This window comes from Theropithecus gelada, chromosome 20 (assembly GCF_003255815.1).
Source record: "Theropithecus gelada isolate Dixy chromosome 20, Tgel_1.0, whole genome shotgun sequence".
Classification (NCBI taxonomy): domain Eukaryota; kingdom Metazoa; phylum Chordata; class Mammalia; order Primates; family Cercopithecidae; genus Theropithecus; species Theropithecus gelada.
In genome coordinates this window covers 25,507,469-25,525,108 of record NC_037688.1, presented here as the reverse complement: position 1 = coordinate 25,525,108, position 17,640 = coordinate 25,507,469, and the positions used below count along the sequence as shown (strand labels likewise).

The 17,640-nt window shown below is 47.0% G+C and overlaps 1 protein-coding gene across 1 annotated transcript in view; it reads left to right on the top strand.

Moving 5' to 3' along the window:
* The first annotated feature begins 1,082 nt into the window (after positions 1-1,082).
* GFOD2 (glucose-fructose oxidoreductase domain containing 2) overlaps positions 1,083-17,640 on the top strand; it is a 51,756-nt gene continuing 35,198 nt past the window's right edge. The window contains exon 1 of the mRNA XM_025370252.1: positions 1,083-1,341. The gene's annotated coding sequence lies outside the window, so the exon portion shown is untranslated. The remainder of the gene's footprint in view (positions 1,342-17,640) is intronic.

Below are 17,640 nucleotides of genomic sequence, written 5' to 3'. Positions count from 1 at the left end.
CACTTGGCAATGTCTGGAGATTTTTTGGTAGTCACAACTGGGCTTGGGGTGCTACTGGCATCTACTGGGTAGAGCCAGGGATGCTGCCAAACATCCTACAATGCAGACAGCTCCCCCCATCCCTGCCCAACAAAGAATTATCAGGTCCAAAATGTCAGTAGTGCCATTGTTGAGAAATCCTACCCAAGAAGAGTGGAACTCTGAACAATGACTAAGAAACAGATCAAACAGGCACATTTTGACTCTGCCTCCCTTCCGCCTGGCTCTTGAGGATCCAGGAGAGAAAGGATAAAACACCATTAGAAGAGGGGGGGTTTAGGGGTTACAACTTCTTATCACTCTGGGAGCCTTCCATGCTCACAGGTGGTAGGAGTCCTGTCTCCTCCGCTCAAAGCAGGGATAGCTCTACTGCTAGTTAGCATATCTCAGTAGGAACTGCCTCACGCTTAGGTCAGCTGACATATTCTGTCATCACAGGCTGCTCTGGAATGATGGCTGGGAGACCATCCTAATGCCAGCTGAGTGGGGATCTTGATACTCAGCAGGAGGGTCAGACAAGCAGGGATGGGGGCTCCCCATGCAGATACAAACCCCAATCACATTTCCTACACAGCCAGTTTTATTCTAAGATCTACCGGCTTCCTTACTCTAGCGGACAGTCTTCTATTTACTTTGGTGGGGCATAGGCTTCAGTAAAGAGGCCAAGGGGACTGAGGACACAGTCCTGAAGAGCACTGATATTTAAAGAACAATCAAAAACATCCAGAGGAAGAGGAGCCCAGATAGGCACCTGAGAAAACGGAAAAACGAGTCACTGGGAGTCAGGAAGCCAGGAAGTCCGACGAGTTCGAGAGAACTGGCCTTCTGCAGATATGTCGTTGTCCAACAAGAAATCGTCTTTCATTCCAGGACCACCAAGGCTAACCACAGCTCCCAAAACCTGGTTCTTGACGCCGGTCAGCGGACCGGAGAGAAGCCAAGCTTAGGAAACCGCTGGCTCCGCCGCCTCCGCCGCCGGAAATGAACGACCTGAGCCTCCTAGCCAGGCTGCTTAAGCTCCGCCCCCAACCTGCGAGCATGCGCAGTTCCCCGCTACGGCCCCTCCCAGCGTAGGCCCAACCCCGTTATAGAGCATGCGCAGTCCTTATGCCGTCCCGCCCCTCCCTTTCCAGAGCCCCCCGTTCCTTAGAAACCAGGCGGCGCGTTCCGGGTGGCGGCGCCCTGGACTCCCGGGCCCGCGCATCCCCGCCAGCCTTCCTTAAAGCGGATGGGTGGCCGCCGAGACCCCCCGGGACTCATGGTCTCCAGTGCAGCGCGGAGTGGGCGATGCCAGCGTGCCAGGTGAGAGGCGGCCAGCGGCGGCGGGTGAGGGCGAAAGAGGGCATGGCGCGGCCGGGAGCTGGCGGCGACAGGGCCTCCTCCGCGGCCCGGCGCCGGAGGTTGGAGGCGTGGACCCGCAGAGCCGGGGCTGGAGGGGGCTCGTTCCAACTGCCTGCAGGCGGGCGGAGTGAAGGGTCGCCTTGGGGTTCGCCCTTTCCACCGCAGAAATAGGACCCGCAGGCTTGGTGGTAGAATTATAGGATTTGGGATTCTGGAAGAAACAGACATAATCCATCCTTTACCAGATGCAAAAACCTAGTCTCCCCTGCCCTGTGCCTAGCCGACCTCCTGCCTGTGTTAGGATGGACGCTTTGTGGATGAGGATGTGTGTGAGGTGTAGAAGCTTGGGACAAAGGGCTCGTAGGGTAGCTAGTTCATCCCCTTTCAGAATGATATGGGACTTTTGGGGATAAATATTTAAGAAACGGGTGGCCGGGCGCGGTGGCTCAAGCCTGTAATCCCAGCACTTTGGGAGACCGAGACGGGTGGATCACGAGGTCAGGAGATCGAGACCATCCTGGCTAACACGGTGAAACCCCGTCTTTACTAAAAAATACAAAAAACTAGCCGGGCGAGGTGGCGGGCGCCTGTAGTCCCAGCTACTCGGGAGGCTGAGGCAGGAGAATGGCGTGAACCTGGGAGGCGGAGCTTGCAGTGAGCTGAGATCCGACCACTGCACTCCAGCCTGGGCGACAGAGTCAGACTCCGTCTCAAAAAAAAAAAAAAAAAGAAAAAGAAACGGGTGTTCAGTTGACAGGTGGAAGAAGGGACACCCCAGAAGGTGCGAGTGACTCTGCCAGCCCCCATATACCCTATGGCCACGTCTCAGTGGCCCTGGCCTACCTTTGTAGCTCTGGAAGGAAGCAGATGGACTTGAGACAAAAGGTGAAGTGAGGTATTCCCATCAAGGCCCTATCACACTTAAAAGGTGAGGGAGGAAGAGTGGACAGGAACATGAGGGCTTGGGAATGATTGTGTGAAGAGTTTATCCTCCAGACTACAGCACGATCTAAAGAACAAGGCAGGGTAGAAGAGTTGAAAGCTGCATTGGATAGGCATCAAGGAAGCTTATTTAACTGTCTTATTTATGTTCATTGTTCCCATAATGTCATCCTGAGGGCAAGAAAGTGGATGCCCTTTTAAATGTCCAAAAAGAACTGGGGCAGGGCACCACCTTTGTGATCTGTGGGGCCCAAAAGCCTCTAAAGGAATACCCCTTAGTGTGTGGCCCTTAAGTTGAAGGGAACAGCATTTAATTTAGAAAAGGAAGACACTTAAATTTATTGTGATATGGAGCAATATAGAGAAGATGGTTTTCTTTGAGTCGGGGAAGCTAGATTCATTCTTGATAAGGAAACTTACTTCCTTCTGAAAAGCTACACTAGAGAACAAAAGAATTTTAAGGCCATCCATTTTACAGAAATCGTGAAAAAATTAACTGCTTTTGGGATTGGGAGTTTAGAGAACCTGCCTGGACCAAGAGAGGAAAATTTTCAACAGACGCTTCTGTTGGTCGATTCCTTATTTCACAGATAAAGATCCTATTGTGAGAGGTTTTCTCTTACCACCTGGTTTTCCCACTTTTGTTATGGAATAATCATTGGTTTGGGTTTGTTTATTTATTTATTTATTGAGACGGAGTCTCTGTCACCCACGCTGGAGTGCAGTGGTGCAATCTCAGCTCACTGCAACCTCCGTCTCCCAGGTTCAAGCAATTCTCCGGCCTCAGCCTCCCAAGTAGCTGGGACTACAGGCATGTACCACCATGCCCAGCTAATTTTTGTATGTTTAGTAGAGAAGGGGTTTCACATGTTGGCCAGACTGGTCTCGAACTCCTGACCTCAGATGATCTGCCTGCCTCGGCCTCCCAAAGTGCTGAGATTACAGGTGTGAGCCACCACGCCCAGCCCTCATTATTGTTTTTATTTGCTAGGGCAATTGATATCTGATTTCTATAGTAATACTAGAACACATTAGTAGTAGAACTAGCAATTTTTTAAAAAGCCTCTCCTGACCCAAAACTTAAAAATTAGAAGTATGTGATTTTTAAAAGATGGTCCCTGATTCTAATCATCAAAGCTAGTTTGTCCCTCGCTTGATAAAAACAAATTTTCTGTTTACATTTGACTTTGCAGCAGGTTTTTCCTCTTGCCCTTATAAGAAGATAGATTGGAAGTATAATAATGTTAACAGGTGAAATCAGTTTAAAGAAGAAAGCTTTGGGCCGGGCGCAGTGGCTCATGCCTGTAATTCTAGCACTTTGAGAGGCCGAGGTGGGTGGATCATCTGAGGTCAGGAGTTTGAGACCAGCCTCACCAACGTAATGAAACCCCATCTCTACTGAAAATACAAAATTAGCTGGCCATGGTGGTACACGTCTGTAATCCCAGCTACTTGGGAGGCTGAGGCAGGAGAATCGCTTGAACCTGGGAGGCAGAATTTGCAGTGAGCCAATACCGCGCCATTGCACTCCAGCCTGGATGACAAGAGCTAAACTCTGGTTCAAAAAAAAAGAGAAGAAAACTTTGTTTTGGCTTCATAATTTCAGCATCATACCATAACTATGGGTATTGTGACTGTGCTTTTTACTGACTTTTCTTGCACTTGTGGGGTTATTTTGTATAAATACCTCAGGAGATATAATGGAGCATTATCAGAAGCAGATGTAACCTGTGTGGAAAATCAGTACCGTTAACCAAATTCTATCAGAAAGACTTCATGAAAATCATTGTGTTCTGTGCAGAAACCTTCATTACTTTCAGGTTGACCCAGAGGAAGGTAAGACAAGGAGGCCAAAATCGAGTCAAGGTAAAATGGAAGGGAGCAGTTGCCATCTGTGGAACTGGATGGAGTGTGGGAGAGTGTTTTGAACGTGGGCCCAAATACTTTGAATGAGCTTTGGAGAGGGTACTGCTTAAATAGGGGTGGTGTGCCCTGTGGATTTGTGTGCGTTTTCTGAACTCCAATCAGAAAAACACTTGTTTTCAGAGAAGGGTAGATTTACAGAGGACTCTCAAAAATCCTGGTTGCTATGACAGTGAAACCTTTGACAAATAATTACTTAACTTCTATGCCATTTTCTGGAGCAACTGAGGGCAGTTATATCTGGCCTGTAATAAAGTAATCAACAGTGTTTGACAGGCCAACTGTGAGGAAACTACCAGATAAACCAGCAATGCTAACAGAAGCTACTTTCACTAAACTGATTTTCTAGTTTTCCCATAAGAGGAGAAATGGAATGGGGATGCAATGTCATCTGATGTTAGAAGTTGAAATGCAGAGGTTGGTGTTCGGAAAACACAGGAATCAGAGAGACCGCTAACTTGGAAATAGGAAAAGTGCCTTTCTGATGCCTGAAAAGTCACTCATGCATTTTTTTTTTTAATGTTTATTCATTTTTGAGACAGGGTCTTGCTCTGTCACCAAGGCTGGAATACAGTGGCGTGATCACAGCTCACTGCAGCCTCTGACTCCTGGGCTCAAGTGATCCCCCACCTCAGCCTCCTGAGTAGCTGGGACCACAGGTGCATGTCACCATAGCCAGCTAATAAAAAAAAGTTTGTCTTTTTTCTTTTTTTTTTTAGAGATGGGGGTCTCTGTGACAGGGGGTCCAATTCTAGAACAAATCCACAATTGGAATTAGAGTACATCTAGGAAAGAATGGAATTGGAGATTTTGCTATTTTTGAGAACTTATATGCAGTTTAGTAATGGAACATTATCTTTCTTACATTCAAAAGTAGTAGGTTTATATTAGCAAACTTAAAAGTAAACTGAAATTTGGAGTCTAAAAGTCCTTATTGAAAATTTAAATGGCAGGTGTTTTAAAAATTGAGAATGAAAGATACTTGAAAAACGGGTTCATGAAAGTTAGAATGATAAGAGATACTGAGAAAAACATGAAAGCAGGAAGACTTCCCTATACTCTAACACCCCCTTATAAGTTAGACATTGGGTCGGGAATGAGCTCACTAAAGTACCTTGTCTTCAAAGACGTAAGAAATGAAAATTTTCTCTCATAGTGATGTGAATAAACACTTAGAAAATATGGATTAGACTTTGGGAGGCTGAGGTGGGCGGATCACGAGATCAGGAGATTGAGACCATCCTGGCTAACACAGTGAAACCCCGTCTCTACTAAAAGTACAAAAAATTAGCTGGGCGTGTTGGCGGACACCTGTAGTCCCAGCTACTCGGGAGGCTGAGGCAGGAGAATGGTGTGAACCTGGAAGGCGGAGCTTGCAGTGAGCCGAGATTGAGCCACTGCACTCCAGCCTGGGTGACAGAGCGAGACTCCGTCTCAAAAAAAAAAAAAAGAAAATATGGATTAGAGCCAGGCGCAATGGCTCACGCCTGTAATCCCAGCACTTTGGGAGGCCAAGGCGGGTGGATCGCCTGAGGTCAGGAGTTGGAGACCAGCCTGGCCAACATAGTGAAACCCTGTCTCTACTAAAAATACAAAAAATTAGCTGGGTATCCTGGCGGGTCCTTGTGATCCCAGCTACTAGGGAGGCTGAGGCAGGAGAATCGCTTGAACCCAGGAGGCAGAGGTTGCAGTGAGCCAAGATCATGCCGTTACACTCCAGCCTGGGCAACAAGAGCAAAAGTATGTCTCAAAAAAAAAAAAAAAAAGCAAATATGCATTAAACATTAAGAAGGAAGAGTTGAGTATTTCCACGTTACTTAGTACACTTAAACCCTATCCTTAAGCACTTGTTTGCTAGCTCCTGCTCTTAGAAAGGGAGTCGCAAGTGGTGTTTTTGTCCAAAGTACTGTCATTTCTCAAGGTAGCCGGTGATAAAATGTATATACTCTTTGGGACCCTGGATAGTCTTGAAATTCATGGGAACATAGCTCACTCTCTCTACCACCTCTCTAAGTCTTTCCCAAGAGCTTCTGTAAAGATTTATATCAATCCTCTATTTGATCCAAATCCAAGGATTTGGAATGAAGGCTGTGAGAAATGGGAACTGGGTACTTAGTGTGGTCTTCCTTTCTGACCTGGGATAACTGCTTCTCTCAAATTGTCAGCTCTCAATTTCTCATGAGAATAGATAACCCCAAAATAGAACCCAGAACACTTCTACTTGGCTTTGAGATTCTACTGTATCACTTTATAACCTCAAAATCTTCATCATTTACTTTCACAGTTGTATTTTACTTAGGATGATAACCTTAGGCAAATCGTGTAATTTCTGGATCATCATTTTTTTTGAGACAGTGTTTCTATCTCCCAGGCTGGAGTGTATTAGCACAATCGCGGCTCACTGCAGTGTCCACCTCCTGGGTTCAAGCGATTCTTGTGCCTCAGCCTCCCGAGTAGCTGGGATTACAGGTGTGCGCCTTCATGCCTGGCTAATTTTTGTATTTTTAGTAGAGATGGGGGTTTTGTCATGTTGGCCAGGCTGGTCTTGAACTCCTGGCCTCAGTGATCTGCTCACCTCAACCTCCCAAAGTGCTGGAATTACAGGTGGGAGCGACCCTGACTGGCCGCTAGACCATAATTTCTTAACCTGTATAACAGGAAGCAAAATGAAAATGTCGTAAATGTGTAACAGTAGAGAATGAAAAGCTCGTTCACATGGTCAGTGGCTGTGATATTGTGAAATGTATATTTGGTCTTCTGTCTTGTTTCCTGGCATGCAATTTCAGTAGGTTGGTGCAAAAGCAGTTGCGGATTTTGCGGCAAAGTAATGGCAAAAACCACGATTGCTTTTGCACCAACCAAATCGCTGGAATCTCCTAAGTGATGGATTTTTGTATGCTAGTGAGTTGGCTGGTGGCTGGCAGCTCCTGGATAGTTTCAGGCTGAAGACTGGTCACAGGAAACATCAAAGCATTATTAGAGGGTTGTGACTTTCAGCCCCACTCCCCAGCCTCTGGGGAGGAGAGCAGGACTGAAGGTTAAGTTGATCGTCAATGGCCAGTGGTTTAATCAATCATGCCTAGTTAATGAAGCCTCCATAAACACAGGGAGGGCACGAAAGCTCCAAGCCCCTTCCCCCATACCTTGCCCTATGTACCTTCTTCATCTCTATCCTTTATAATGTTCTTTATAATAAACTAGTAAATAAAAGTACGTTTTCCACAGAGTTCTGTGAGCTGCCCTAGCAAATTAATTGATCTGAAGGAGAGAGTCATAGGATCTCCATTCTGTAGCCCATCAGGCAGAGGCACAGTTGAAATAACCTGGGGCTTTTGATGGCATTGGAAGTTGGGGAGGGGAAGTCTGTGGGACTGAGCCCTCTACCCGGGGGATCTGATGCGATTCTCCAGGTAGATAACGTCACAATTAAATTGAGGGACACCCAACAGGTGTTGACTGCAGAATTGCTTGCTAGCCTGGTGTATGGGGAGAAACCCCCACACATTGGTCTTCTGTGTTGATCGTTGTGGTGTAAAAGCAGAGGAAAAACAATTTAAGTTTGTCTTTCCACTTTCACAATGACATATCTATTATGTAACCCATAAAACTATTTATGATACCATGAAAAATCCTTATGTCGGGCTGGGTGTGGTGGCTCACGCATGTAATCCCAACACTTTCAGAGGCTGAGGTGGGCGGATCACTTGAGGCCAGGAGTTCAAGACTAGCCTGACCCAGATGGCAAAACCCCGTCTCCACGAAAAAATACAGAAAATTAGCTGGGTGTGGTGGTGCATGCTTGTAGTCCCAGCTACTCAGGAGGCTGAGGCAGGAGAATCACTTGAACCTGGGAGGCAGAGGTTGCAGTCAGCCGAGATTGCATCACTGCACTCTAACCTGGGCGACAGTAAGACTCCATCTCAAAAAGAAAAAAGAAAAATGCTTGTGTCAAAAGAGTAAGTAAAATAATTCAGGATACAAAACTGTGAATACAATATGATCACCAAACAAATGTAAAAAAGTAGCCAAAATAGAACATAAGAAAACACCATAGTTTTCTTAGTATATATTTTATTATTATTATTATTATTTATTATTTTTGGTTGAATTTCTTTGTAAAAACATTGACCACCATTTAACATGTAGTGGCAGCCAGGCACGGTGGCTCATACCTGTAATCCCAGCACTTTGGGAGGCCAAGACAGGCCAGTCACCTGAGGTCAGGAGTTCAAGACCAGCCTGGCCAACATGGTGAAACCCCATCTCTACTAAAAATACAAAAATTAGCTGGGCGTGGTGGCACCTGCCTGAAGTCCCGGCTACTCAGGAGGCTGAGGCAGGAGAATTGCTTTAACCCAGGAGGCAGAGGCTGCAGTGAGCCGAGATCATGCCAGTGCTCTCCAGCCTGGGCAACAGAGCAAGACTCTGTCTCAAAAAATAAATAATAAATAAATAAATATTAGCCAGTGGTGGTGGTGCACACCTGTAATCTCAGCTACTCGGGAGGCTGAAGCAGGAGAATGGCTTGAACCCAGGAAGCAGAGGTTGCAGTGAACTGAGATTGTGCCACTGCACTCCAGCCTGGGCGACACAGTGAGACTCCTTAAAATACAAACATGCAGTGGCAACAAAATGCATCCAATTTACATGCATCAACAAGTTAAATCACAATACATGAACAACACAAATTTCAAACAAACAGTACTGAAATAGCTTGTGTTGCATTTACTACAGTACTTGTACTCCTAATAGAGATGGGTCTATATTTTAAAAAGTAAACCCTCTTAAAAGTTTTTTGCTGGTATAAATGAGGATATAAACTCATCTTCTGAGAGACTTCACCCCCTCTCACTCTATGAAAATTGGTTTCTGGCCGGGTGCGGTGGCTCAAGCCTGTAATCCCAGCACTTTGGGAGGCCGAGATGGGCGGATCACGAGGTCAGGAGATCGAGACCATCCTGGCTAACACGGTGAAACCCCGTCTCTACTAAGAAGTACAAAAAATAGCCGGGCGAGGTGGCAGCGCCTGTAGTCCCAGCTACTCGGGAGGCTGAGGCCGGAGAATGGCGTGAACCCAGGAGGCGGAGCTTGCAGTGAGCTGAGATCTGGCCACTGCACTCCAGCCTGGGCGACAACGCGAGACCCCGTCTCAAAAAAAAAAAAAAAGAAAAAAAGAAAAAAAAAAGAAAATTGGTTTGTGAGTGGGGAGAATGATGGCAGGGACTACTAGGTGGCACTGATGTTTCCTTTCCCAGGTGTCAGTGAACCAAACAGTAATGAGGTTACCTGGATAACGAGTGTGTGTGTTTGTGTGTGTGTAATTGAAAGGTGACTATACATGACTGGGCACAGTGGCTCACACCTGTAATCCTAGCACTTTGGGAGGCCGAGGCGGGTGGATCACTTGAGGTCAGGAGTTCGAGATGACCCCGGGCAACATAGTGAAACCCCATCTCTACTAAAACTACAAAAATTAGCCGGGTGTGGTGGTGCATGCCTGTAATCACAGCTTCTTGGGAGGCTGAGGCAGGAAAATCACTTAAACGTAGGAGGTGGAGGTTGCGGTGAGCCGAGATCATGCCACCACACTCCAACCTGGGTGACAGAGCAAGACTCTGTCTCCAAAAAAAAAAAAAAGTGACTATATAGATCTTAAATGTTGCTTTCTAAGACTGCTGTTTCTTGTTGACAGGTGGTTTTGACCATTTGGGTTTCTTTAGTGGTGCTTGACGGACAGCAAGTATATTATAGGATGTTCCATGTGGCTAGTGGTTTTTATGGCAGGGTAGCTCCTCCTAGGAAATGATTCTGTCTGAGAGGCCCTTCTAGGGGTGACTCTGGGAGCACGTGAGATTGTGTAATTGTCCTGCAAAGCATCCTCTGATTGTCAGGGAGAAGGGGGATGGAAGAGAGGTCAGTTATACATCCGGTTGCTTTTCAACCTTTTGTATTCATATTCCTGAACTCACATTCAGAAGCTCAGGGGACACAGCTTGTATTTTGGAGCAATGGGGAAGATGATTTAACATAGTATTTCTTATCTGATGTTATTTTCAAAATAAATCACTGTAATTCAATGACTGTTTTAGTTCTCTTAGCCCTGGGCTTGCTCCTGTTCGTGGTGGGGTTTTTTGTTTTTGTTTTTTTGCTTTTTTTTTTCCTTTGAGACAGAGTTTCGCTCTTGTTGCCCAGGCTAGAGTGCAGTGGTGCAATCTTGGCTCACTGCAACGTCCGCCTCCCAGGTTCAACTGATTCTCCTGTCTCACCCTCCCAAGTAGCTGGGATTACAGGAGCATGCCACCATGCCTGGGTAATTTCTGTATTTTTAGTAGAGACGGGGTTTCATCATATTGGTTAGGCTGGTCTTGAACTCCTGACCTCAGGTGATCCACCCATCTCAGCCTCCCAAAGTCCTGGGATTACAGGCATCAGCCACTGCGCCTGGCCTCGTGGTGTTTTTTTTTTTTTTTTTTTGAGACAATCTTGCTCTGTTGCCCAGGCTGGAGTGCAGTGCTGGGATCTTAGCTCACTGCTGCCTCCACCTCCTGGGTTCAAGTGATTCTCATGCCTCAGCCACTGAGATTCGATATTTTACATCTCTCATTTAGCAGCTAGCTGGAAGATTGTTAACTCACTACTCAACATGGTCATGGCCCAGCTGGTAAGCTGTTTTCTGTGTATAAGTAGGTGGTGCTTGTGAAGGGCACTGGACCTTTCCTGTCGCGGGGGAACTACTTAACCTTCCCAGTGACCAGAGACTATGTAACACAGAGTTAGAGAACACCCATCAGGGTCCCTGCACTCTTGAGTACCCTGAAATCCAGAAGGAAGACAGATGGGTGACCCAAAGTGTCTTTTGCTACCATTGAAATAGCAAGCACTTTTCTCAGAAACAGAGCACTCCTATCTATATAGAAGGTAGAAAACACAAGAAAACTTCAGTCAATTAGGTTTGCACATTGAAAAATGTTTAGCATAATTAAATACCCTCTTCTTGGGACCACAGGTAACACCTCTCTAGGGTTGGCTACTTCATGTGCATCGCAGACAAGTGTGCTTTACCTCAGTAATTCAAAGGCAAAGGCAGAGTCTTGGTTTACATGCCTGCCACAGGGAAAGGTCTTTGAACACTCACTATGTTCTTCAGTCACATCAGTCCTTGGTATTTGGCTAAGGGTAGCAAGAAATGGAAACTGTAAGCTCCAGGGACCTGGCCTGTTTGTTTGGATCATGCTTGTATGTCCCAACTCTTGGCATAATGCTTGATTCAGGTGGCATTTAAAATATTAGGGAATGACTGGGCACAGAGGCTCATGCCTGTTATCCCAGCACTTTGGGAGGCCAGATCACTTGAGGTCAGACGTTCGAGACCATCCTGGCCAACATGGTGAAACCCCGTCTCTACTAAAACTACAACAGTTAGCCAGGTGTGGTGGTGTGTACCTGTAATCCCAGCTACTCGGGAGGCAGACGCTTGAGAATTGCTTGAACACTGGAGGCAGAGGTTGCAGTAAGCCGAGATGGTGCCACTGCACTCCAGCCTGGGTGACAGAGGGAGACTCCATTTCAAAAAATAAATAGGCCGGGTGCAGTGGCTCACACCTATAATCCCAGCACTTTGGGAGGCCGAGGCGGGTGGATTACTGGAGGTCAGGAGTTCAAGACCAGCCTGGCCAACATGGTGAAACCCTGTCTCTACTAAAACTACAAAATTGGGCGTAGTGGTGTGCACCTGTAATCCCAGCTACTGGGGAGGCTGAGGCAAAAGAATCGCTTGAACCTGAGAGGCGGAGGTTGCAGTGAGCTGAGATTGTGCCATTGCACTCCAGCCTGGGCAAAAAAGAGGGAAACTCCATCTCAAAAAAATATATATAAACGCCGGGCGCGGTGGCTCACGCCTATAATCCCAGCACTTTCGGAGGCCGAGACGGGTGGATCACAAAGTCAGGAGATGGAGACCATCCTGGCTAACACGGTGAAACCCCGTCTCTACTAAAAATAAAAAAAATTAGCGGGGCGCGGTGGCGGGCGCCTGTAGTCCCAGCTACTCGGGAGGCTGAGGCAGGAGAATGGTGTGAACCCGGGAGGCGGAGCTTGCAGTGAACTGAGATCCGGCCACTGTACTCCAGCCTGGGCGACAGAGCAAGACTCCGTCTCAAAAAAAAAAANCCCAGCACTTTGGGAGGTCGAGGTGGGAGGATCACTTCAGGACTTCCAGGACAGCTTGGGCAACACAGTGAGACCTCGTCTGTATAAAAAAAAAAAAAAAGGCCGGGCGCGGTGGCTCAAGCCTGTAATCCCAGCACTTTGGGAGGCCGAGACGGGCGGATCAGGAGGTCAGGAGATCGAGACCATCCTGGCTAACACGGTGAAACTCTGTCTCTACTAAAAAATACAAAAAACTAGCCGGGCGAGGTGGCGGGCGCCTGTAGTCCCAGCTACTCGGGAGGCTGAGGCAGGAGAATGGCGGGAACCCGGGAGGCGGAGCTTGCAGTGAGCTGAGATCCGGCCACAGCACTCCAGCCTGGGCGACAGAGCGAGACTCAGTCTCAAAAAAAATATATATATATATATAGATAGATAGATAGATAGATACATACATACATACATACATACATACATATATAAAATCAATAAATACCTAATGTAGCCAGTAGATAAGTACTTTGCCTATGTTAGTAAGTAGCTGAGGTGGGGTGCGATGGCTCATTCCTGTAATTCCAGCACTTTGGGAGGCCGAGGCAGACGGATCACGAGGTCGGGAGTTTGAGACCACCCTGGCCCACATGATGAAACTCCGTCTCTACCAAAAATACAACAATTAGCCCGGTGTGGTGGCACGTGCCTATAATCCCAGCTCCTCAGGAGGCTGAGGCAGGAGAATCGCTTGAACCTGGGAGGTGGAGGTTGCAGTGAGCCAATATCGTGCCACTGCACTCCCACCTGGGTGACAGAATAAGACTCCATTTCAAAAAAATAAAACCTCACAGTGATCCAGATATTCCTGTGGGTGTTAAATTTACTTCTCCTTTATGATCCAATTTTTCTGATCCTTTTTGTACATTGGGTAGTTATGCTTCATAGGATAGATCATTAGCCTGTCATTAGTGTCCTTCCTGGGACACTGTGTGGAGCAAGGTGGAATTAGGAGCTGGCATCTCTGGCTAGGGCTTGGTCTGTTCTCTGATGACATGGTAGTTGCCTAGCAGTTTACTGCCATGTCAACTATAGAGCTGGAGGGGTAGCATTTCTTTCCTTTGCTTTTCCTTTATTTATTTATTTATTTATTTTGAGACAGAGTCTCACTCTGTCCCCCAGGTTGGAGTGCAGTGGCGTGATCTTGGCTCACTGCAACGTCCACATCCCAGGTTCAAGCGATTCTCCTGCCTTGGCCTCCTGAGTAGCTGGGATTACAGGCATACACCACCATGGTCAGCTAATTATTATTATTATTTTGTATTTTTAGTAAAGACAGGGTTTCTCCGTGTTGGCCAGGCTGGTCTCGAACTCCTAGCATCAGGTGATCCACTTGCCTTGGCCTCCCAAAGTTCTGGGATTACAGGTGTGAGCCACCACGTCCCACCTGTATGCTTGTTTTTCAATCGTTACTCAGCACCTACTCCATGTCAGGCACTGTGCTCTGTCCTGGTGACATAGCAGCATGTGAGACAAGCAAGGTCCTGCCATCATGACACACACTAAATAGGTGAGCCAGTGAAGCATGCTGAGCCTTTGAAAGCCAAAGCTCAGGCTGCTGTGGGGACTGTGAATAGAATCACTTAACCAGCTGAGGCACAGCTTCTCTGAAGAAATGTTGTTTAACTGGAGACCTAACAGATCTCCTGAGAAGGAGTTAACCTGGGATAGTCGGAAAAGGTTGTCCCAGGCAAAGCAAACAGCATGGACCACAATCTCTGAGCAGAACTGAAAGGGTCAGGCATGGTAGCTTCTAGCCTGACAAATGCAGTCATAGGAGAAAGATGAAGAACGGTCCCACCCACACTGGGGAGATGCTTTGTGAGCCCCATCAAGGAATTTGGGCTTTATCCTATGGGCACTTAAGGGTTGGGGGAGAAAATGGTCAGAACCAGGAGAGAGACATCAGGATGTCCAGCTGATGGAATGGAAGGATGGACTGGCCATGGGGGCAAGGAGGCTTCACTGCAGCCATAGTGGTTCCTGAACTGGTCAGGTTTCAGTCACTATCATTTATTTGGGTCCATTATCACTTGCCTTCCCTTCACATTTGTCTGTTGACATTTGACTCAGTATGACCCTTAGGTGCTAGGTCACTGTTGTCCTGCAAGGCTCGCTCAACACAATATAACTTCTCTGGTAAGAGGGAGGAAACTTGACTGCAAGGGAACTGAGGTGATGGATAGGCCTGGGTCATGCCCTGTGGAGGAGGCATGATGGTTGGAGAGACAGTTCTATGTGAGAGCAGCATCTTGGTGTATCATAATGTAGTAGAAGACAGAGCAGCAGCTCATCTTCCTTACCCCAAGCATCAAGCAAAGCTATTATGGCGCTTGTTTTCTTTCCTGAACCTTCAAACCAGATTCCGCTCCAAAGTACTTAGGCTAGTGACATAAGAAATCTCTTTATTACTTTTTTGTTGTTGTTGTTGAGATGGAGTCTTGCTCTGTCGCCCAGGCTGGAGTGCAGTGGCGCCATCTCTGCTCACTGCAAGCTCCACCTCCCGGATTCACACCATTCTCCTGCCTCAGCCTCCTGAGTAGCTGGGACTATAGGTGTCCACAGGCATGCCCGGCTAATTTTTTGTATTTTTAGTAGAGACGGGGTTTCACTGTGTTAGCCAGGATGGTCTCAATCTCGTGACCTCATGATCCACCTGCCTTGGCCTCCCAAAGTGCTGGGATTACAGGCGTGAGCCACCGTGCCTGGCCTCTTTATTACATTTTTAAGCATATCCCAAGAGCCTACTGAATTATGTATGGTTTTGATGAGCTCAGTATATATCTTAGTTTATTGACTGACTATGCAGGAACTAGGCCTGAAATCTTTCATTCTTTTAGCAAATATTTTGCACCAACTACATGTCAGACCTTGTTTTAGGCACTGGGGATATAGCAGTGAACAAAACAGACAAAAAATTCGCTGTCTTCAGGGAGCATACATTCTAGCAGGGATGGTGGGGAGAGACAAACAATGGAAAAATATACCTGTTTCTGTAAAGACAACATAGAAGTAGAGAACTAAAGGAAACATGAGAGAGAGAGAAAGCCAAGTAGATGTCTGCACAGTAGAGGACAGTGTAAGTGCAAAGGTCCTGAGGCAGGATGTACCTGACATGTTTGGGGTGCAGACACCAGAAAGCTACCATTACTGGAGCAGAGTGAGTGAAGGAAGAGTGAGTAGGATATAAGATCGGAAAGGTAGGCCGGGTGCAGTGGCTCACACCTGTAATCCCAGCACTTTGGGAGGCCAAGGCGAGCGGATTACGAGGTCAGAAGATTGAGACCATCCTGGCTAACGTGGTGAAACCCCATCTCCACTAAAAATACAAAAAATTAGCTGGGAGTGGTGTCAGGCGTCTGCAGTCCCAGCTACTTGGGAGGCTGAGGCAGGATAATCACTTGAACCCAGGAGATAGAGGTTACAGTGAGCCGAGATTGCGCCACTGCACTCCAGCCTGGGCAACAGAGCGAGACTCTGTCTCAAAAAAAAAAAAAAAATCAGAAAGGTAAAAGGAGTGTGGGATTGCAGACATGTATCATGTAGGGCCTTGTAGGTCAGTGAAAGAACTTTGGCTTTTACTCCAAGAGAGATGGGAAACGTTTGGAGGGTTTGGACAGAGGAGTGGCTTGATCTGACTACATTTTAATCGAGTTCCTCTCAGTGGTATGTTGAGAGTAGATGGGAGGCGGGGGCCAGGTAGGGTAGAAGCTGGGAGACCAGTTAGGCTATTGCAATAATGGAGGAGAGAGGTGAGGGTGGACTGAACAAAGGTGGTAGTAATAGCAGTTGTGGGAGGTGGTTGAATGCAGGGTATATTTTGAAGGTAGAGAGTTAGCAAAACTTGTTAATGGATCAGATGTGAAGTGTGAAAGAAGAAGAAGAATCAAGGATAACTCCAAGATTTTAATTTGAACAGTTGAAAAATTTGTGTTACCAGTTTCTGAGATGAAGGCATTGTGGGAAGAGTATGTTTGTTGGGGAGAAACATCAGGAGTTTAGTTCTGGACATTTTAAGTCTGAGATACCTATTAAACATCCAAGTAGAGATTTTTGTTTGTTTGTTTGTTTGTTTTTTGAGACAGAGTCTCACTCTGTCACCCAGGCTGGAGTGCAGTGGCCGGATCTCAGCTCACTGCAAGCTCCACCTCCCAAGTTTACGCCATTCTCCTGCCTCAGCCTCCCGAGTAGCTGGGACTACAGGCGCCCGCCACCTCACCCGGCTAGTTTTTTTTTTTGTATTTTTTAGTGGAGACGGGGTTTCACCGTGTTAGCCAGGATGGTCTTGATCTCCTGACCTTGTGATCCACCCGTCTCGGCCTCCCAAAGTGCTGGGATTACAGGCTTGAGCCACTGCGCCCGGCCCAAGTAGAGATGTTAATAGGCAGTTGTTTGCACCCGTCTGGAGCTCAAAGAGGACCTGGCTGATAACTTTGGGAGTCAGCAGGGAATAGATAACTTTTAAAAGCCATAACACTGAATGGAACCACCAAGGGAGTGAGTATAGTTGGAAAGGAGAAATAGACTGGGGACTGAGCCATGGTTACTACAGTCACCATCAGGAGAAACGAGCAGAAGGAACCGAGAAGTGGTCGGAGAGGTAAGAGGAAAATCAGGAGAAATTTGTGTTGTGGAAGTCAGGTGAAGAGTGTTTCAGAGAGGTTGGAATCTGCCATGTCAGATGCTGCTGATAGGTCAAAGTGGGATGAAGGGGGGAATTGACCACCGGATTTAATTGTATTTGATAAAGATCAGATAGCTGAAGCTTGGTTATTTGTAGTATGATTTACAACCAATAATCTAGGGTTTTCAGCCACGATACCTGAACACAGAGCATCATGAGAGAGTTGCATAATTGCAGTTTGCAGTTCTGAACATTTTACTTTTCTTTTTTTTTTTTTGAGACGGAGTCTCGCTTTGTGGCCCAGGCTGGAGTGCAGTGGCCGGATCTCAGCTCACTGCAAGCTCCGCCTCCTGGGTTTATGCCATTCTCCTGCCTCAGCCTCCCGAGTAGCTGGGACTACAGTTGCCCGCCACCTCGCCCGGATAATTTTTTTGTATTTTTTAGTAGAGACGGGGTTTCACCGTGTTAGCCAGGATGGTCTCAATCTCTCCTGACCTTGTGATCCACCCGCCTCAGCCTCCCAAAGTGTTGGGATTACAGGCGTGAGCCACTGCGCCTGGCCCTTTTTTTTTTTT